Source organism: Cavia porcellus, unplaced genomic scaffold (genome assembly GCF_034190915.1).
Source record: "Cavia porcellus strain 051 isolate PalLab524CR breed Dunkin Hartley unplaced genomic scaffold, mCavPor4.1 scaffold_10, whole genome shotgun sequence".
NCBI lineage: Eukaryota > Metazoa > Chordata > Mammalia > Rodentia > Caviidae > Cavia > Cavia porcellus.
In genome coordinates, this window is record NW_026947493.1 from 40780303 (window position 1) to 40786302 (window position 6000).

Genomic DNA, 6000 nt, shown 5'->3' on the forward strand with positions numbered 1-6000 from the left:
GTGAGTAGCTTTTGTAGCTCATTTGTTTGTGTCCCTACTTCTTCTTTTATGTTCTTAATTCTTAAGTTATGGATCCTCTTATCATCTTCTAGTCTTTGTATTATTGCTGTTTGTTTCTTTGTTACTTTTAAGAAGTTTTTTATTTCATTCTCCCATATTACAAATCTGCCCTCCAGTTCAGATAGTCTGTCCTTAGTTTCTTTCAAGCTGTTATGCCAGTTTTCTATAGAGTTTTTTAGTTTCCTGGTAGTCTCTTTGAACCTGCTTCATGTATTCTATGCTTTCTCTATTTTCTCCATCAAACAATTCTCCCCTCTTTTTCTGTTCTTCCATTCCACCATCTGTTTTTTCTTGGGTGGTGCTTAGCATTTCTCTAACTATTCTGCTTATTTCTAGCTTCAGGTCATTAATAACTTCATTCCTGAACTGATCTATGAGGCTCTCTAGATGGCGCTTTATGTCTATTGGTGCAGTGTCCGCTATTGCCTGTTTCTTAGGATTGGGGGCCGAGGAGCCTTTCTTGTTGCTGCCTCTTCCCATATTCTTTGTTCCTTATATATGCAAGCTTATATAGGAGGCCCAGCTTCCCTCCCTGTCAGCCACAGCCTGATTGAATTGCCCCGGCTAGGTTTTCCCGCCCACCGCAGCACACCAGGAAATTGTAGACCAGGCAGCCTACTCGAGGCCCACCCCTCCAGGCCACCCTCAGGCTCTGGGATCTGGGTTGTGCTAGCCTATTGGGTCTCCACCAGCAGCGTCATGTAGGCTAGGCACTTCTCACCAATCCCGCTTGAGAGGGGGGATATGTGGCTGAAGTCGCTGCAGCGCCCCACTCCCGCAAGTCTGCCCAGTCCCAGAATGTCTTCCGCTGGGGTCTCATTAAACTGTGGAAGAGTGTCAGTTTCTCTCACTCACCTCACCGCAAGTTAATGCACAGCTCCCCGCCCATCCTGTTTTCAACTCTGTTCACCGATTCCCGTTCTCAGGTCTCTCTCCCTGCAGAGCCGATGTAGATGCAGCTGCCGCGTGGCGAGAAACCCAAATCGTGGCTTCCAATGGTGCGGGCTCCAGCCTCCACACTGAGGCCCCTCTGTTCCTGTTCTAGCACCAGGACTGCATTCCAAGTTGGTTTCTCTCAGCCCAGTTCGTTCCTGGGTCAACAGAGCATATCTCCACCTGCTTATGACTCCTTATTCCGCACCATTCCTGAATTCTAAGCCGAGTCTTTCAGAGATCCTCCGTAGCTGCTGCTATCTGTCCGCCGTGCTCTCCCAGAAGTCACAAGAAATATTTTAGTGAAGCATGCCCCATACAATAATTACAACATTCTCATACTGAAAATATTATTTACCATCTATCCAGAATTAAAATTTAACTGATGAGGTGGGCTTCCAAAAATCTGGTTATAAAGGTGATGACCTTCAATTTAAAATCAGAACATCTAATGAAAGTTTGGACCAGAGAAATAAAAATTATAAAACCTGTAGGAAAGGTAATTTAGAGCTCAAGGTGACCAGCTGAGTATTCAAGGATCGATAAAATAAACATGAAGAAGAGAATAATATGTTCCATAGGGCACATACAGAAAACATCATGGCTACTCAGTAGGGCATAGGAGAAATCCCAGTGTCTCCTTAGTCATAGATAAGAACTTCAAAAAGAATAAGCTCCTTCAAAAGAAAGCTTTGAGGATGAAAAACACAAGACATGCCTGACTCTTCCTTTTTATATTATGACTATATGACACAGGCATGGTTAAGCTTGGTCCTGTCACTTGCCATAGACTTCCTGTTATGGTTTGTGTTTTAATATCCTCACAAAGCCTCATACAATCATGAAGGAGCAAGCATTTTCAAGGTGGCTGAGTCTAGCATTTCTGATTGATTAATTGTCTAGTGCTGCAATCCACAGTGTGAGTGCCACACTCACTGAGGAGCTGGTAGCTGGCATACAAGAGAGTTGTTGCTTGCAGCCACCATGAATGATTGTCCCTTAGCCATACCACCTTGCCTTGGATCTAACTGATTATAGACTAAAGCCTTCCATGAATTGTGAACTAAATAAACCTTTCCTTCCTTAATTTTTGATGTAAGGTATTTTATCTCAGCAAGGAGAGAAAAGTAAACAAGACAGAACTTGATACCAGTGGAATGGGGTCATTGCTGACTGCACCTGACCATATGGTTTAAGAGCCTTTAGGAATGTCTTGTGGGAAGAGTTTGGAAAGGTTCTGAGATGTCACTTGAAAAGAGTTCTACTGGAATGCCTTAGGCTGCTCTGTATGGGACATTCTAGTCAGAACTCAGAAGATCAGAAGGCTAGCAAAAATCCTGCTGGTAAAGACCAGGCTTTGAAGGTTTCTTCTGGAAAAAGGACTACATTGCTATTGGACTCCAGGCAATATGTGTTATGGCTTGACAGATAGTGTATCTGAATTTTGCTCCTGTCAAGTGACTTTGCCTGAGACTGAGATTAAAGGAAGTGTGCTAATTAATCTAGCAAAGGGATTTCAAGGCAGTCAAGTGTTAAAGCCATGGAATGGCTATTGTTGGAAACTTTTCATCAGGTTTATGTAATGAATTAAGAGCAAAGATCCCAGCAGGATTATTTAAAACATTGTGAATTTGGCCAGAAAGGAAAGTCCAGTAAAACTGTGAACTGTAATGATAGAACTGTGATCTTGTTAGCTGAGAAATAATAGAAAATCTGGCCTATAGGGATCACAGGAAGTGATGACTTTCCACCCTTGCCACTCAAAACAGAAGGGAAAGACTTTGCTTTGAGGAGAAAGTCGCAAAATGTCATGTTCTAGAATGGTGATGGAGTCTACACAAGTTTCCAAAATGATGGCAGCCAAACTAGGTCCCAGAATGGCAGCAGTTTAGAGAATTTGTTCCTCATAATTGGATTCAGAGTGTGCAGTTATTCAGGCACTCAACCCCTAAAGCCAAGAGAGAAGAAAACCTGGCTGCCACTACAGCTGGCATCAGACCTTGGCATCATCCATGTGGCACTGGTCTTAGATGCGTACAACATACAAGTGTTCTGAATTTGAAAAGGCTTTCACTCTGATTTCAGAAGGCCTAGGAGGTCAGGCTGTGTGCCCCTGTGAAGGCATTGTGTGAAACTGTGTGAAGCCGAAGGTGCAATGGAGAACCTGGAAGCTTAGAAAAGTCAGGAATGCAGATCATCTGGGAAATCTGTAAGGAGGGAGCAAAGTCAGTCCAAGAGAAGTTTTTAACTTTGTTTTAATTTGTATGGGGTTTTCAGATAAGAGTTTGTCTTACATCTCTCTTGGGACTTGGTATTTTCAGCAAGGAAGTGTGTTGGTTACTTTTTTGTCATTGCTGAGACAAAATGCTTGACTCCCAAAATGAAGTAAGGAAGATAGAGTCCATCACCATTCTGGAACAGTTTCAGCTAAAGCTGTTAGGACTTTGGCAACTCTTGGAGATGGACTAAATGTCTTTCATATAAAGGATATGCATGAGTCTTTGGGGGGCCAGGAGTGGATAGTTATGGTTTGTGTTTAGATGTCCCCCCAAAGCCTCAAGCAGTCTTGGGGGATAAGATTTCCAAAAGCAGCTGAGTAGCATTTGTGATTGGTTCACTGACTAGCTCAGGGATTGTTAATGTGAGTACTGTACCCACTCAGGGGCAGGTAGCTGATATAAAACATAAGGAAGGGGAAAATCGTGCTCTTGCTTTCTGCTCTTTTCACTCTTGTTGCTTGTAGTCAGCCACCATGAATGCTTGCCCCTTAGCCACATCACCCTGCTTTGGAGCCAGCTGAGTAGGAACTGGAATCTCCAAAACCTGTAAGCTGAAGAAACCTCTCCTTACTTCATTTTGGGAGTCAAGTATTTTGTCTCAACAATGAGAGAAGTAACCAACATGCTTCCTTTCACTTCCGCTCAGTCTTCTCAGTACCCACCCATTCAAGGATGCACTAAGATAACTTATCTAAGTGTCTTCAGTTGGTTACTTAGTGGCCATTCTTTGACCTACAGAAGGTTCAACTTAGCCATCAGCTATGTTGCCCTCCCTGCTCCATCCAACTGCTCCAGACATTGGTGCCTCTTTGAAGAAGTGTCAAGAAAACCACCCGTAATGTGACAGAGATCAAACAGGGATCTAGAACCTTTATTCCCAGCCTCCTCATTGTGAATAAAGTTAGCCTTTCTGAAGATTTCCTAGTTTGAGCCCTGCTATTTTTTAGAGATGAAACAGCTGTTAGTAAAGCAGTTCACATTTCTGATGTTCCCATGAACTACTATTATTACGGTACTAAACACAGGCCTACATTTGGGCCAATCACAAGCCTTCATCTATTGTATAAGTAGCATTTCCCTCACACTTCTTGGATTAATATGGGGGTACTCCCTCTCCTACACTGATCCACCTGTGCCACCTCACAGGTCTCGTTCCAATAAAGTCTCATTCTGGTAGGACTATAAATCAGGTTGTGATCTATTTCTCCTATAATCTGGACTCAAAAAGTTTTGTAAATATACTTCTCAGGATTGTTATCTTGAGTAGCGAGGACTGAGAAACTGATTTAGAAGAAAGAGCAATAAAAGGTTTCTGTTAAAACACTGCTACTCCGGAGCACTCCAGAGACTAGCAGCCAACAAAGATCTGTGACAGAAAATGACATCCAAGTGAATTGATTGATGGCATCCAGCATTAACTGTTGAAGACTAGTGATATTATCACCCTTAGCAAAACTACAGTTTGAAAACTCATGATTTTTATCTGAATCAAGCAAAAGAACCCTCAATTGATTGGCTACTATATCTTTGCTTTTAGCAATAACAAGTACAGAAAAAATGTTTGTATTGGGGTTATCCAAGTTTAAAGGAGAAGACTTGCAAAGGGATATTAAAGTTAAATTATTATATTTGAAATAAAACTTTTTTATAAAACCAGATCATTCTTAAGTACTTTTGTGCTCTTCCAACTCAGTATCTTTCTGGCTATTATGTTTGAAAGTAAGGATTTGATGTGGACTTTTGGAATAAATTTCTTTAATATTTTAAAATTTCTTTAAGAGTATGCATGATCAGATGTCAATGTCTCTTGAATATTCTTCCCCAGGTTCTTCATTTTCATTCAAAGACTGGTTCCATAAAAGGAGTTTCTCAGCCTATCTCTATTTCTCCAGAAAGTTTCCATTCAAATTATGCTAGAGAGCTCTGATGCATCTTGTGTTTTTAAAGTACTTCATCACCTCTAGTTACTCTAGAATTCCAGGTTCAAAAAGAAAGGAATTCACCAGTATAAAAGTACCAATAGTATACACACAGATTCATAGGGAATTCATCATGGAGACTAATGATTTATGGAGGCTGAGACTATGAAAGCCTACGAGCTGCTAGTATGGAAATTAGTAATGTCCCTCAGTAGGAGTAATAAAAAGATTTTTTATTGATTTCTTTTTGTTATTTTCATAATTCTTTCAGCTTGGAATTGAGATGTTTCAATTTAGGTAAAAGGAGTGGAAGTTTTTAAAGAAGAAGTAACTACATGGCTAAAAGTATGGGTTTCATTATCTTTGACTGGGTGGCCAAGATATCCAGTCTTCCAATTGATCACCAAGCAGAGATGTAAAACAGCCTCGAGTACCCTTTTTCTTTCACCTTAAATTATGTATAACTAAATGTTCCTTTCAAGTTTGGCATTTTGTAAAGAGAATTTTCTGAATCAGTAATGGAAAGAAAATGTAAAGGAATAAAATTTTCATCCATTGTTAACTTTTAAATTAAAAGTTTTATGTGTATTAAATTAAATGTAAAATATAATTAAACATTAAATAGATATTAAATATAATGCATTAAAATAGCTGTATGCAAAGTCAACACTCAAAAATCAGTGTCATTCGGATACACAATTAACAAACTCACCAAAAAAGAATATTTGGGAAACAATATCTTTTATAGCAGCACTGAGAAAAATGAACTACTTAGTAATCAATCTAACAAAAACAGTAAAAGATTTCTG

General features: G+C 40.1%; 1 protein-coding gene across 1 annotated transcript in view; it reads left to right on the forward strand.

Moving 5' to 3' along the window:
* The window catches only part of LOC100718363 (uncharacterized), a 35386-nt gene extending 30458 nt beyond the window's left edge, over positions 1–4928 (forward strand). The window contains exon 2 of the transcript XR_010050146.1: positions 1–4928. This exon is cut by the window's left edge and continues 25564 nt beyond it. The gene's annotated coding sequence lies outside the window, so the exon portion shown is untranslated.
* The last annotated feature ends 1072 nt before the right edge of the window (positions 4929–6000 follow it).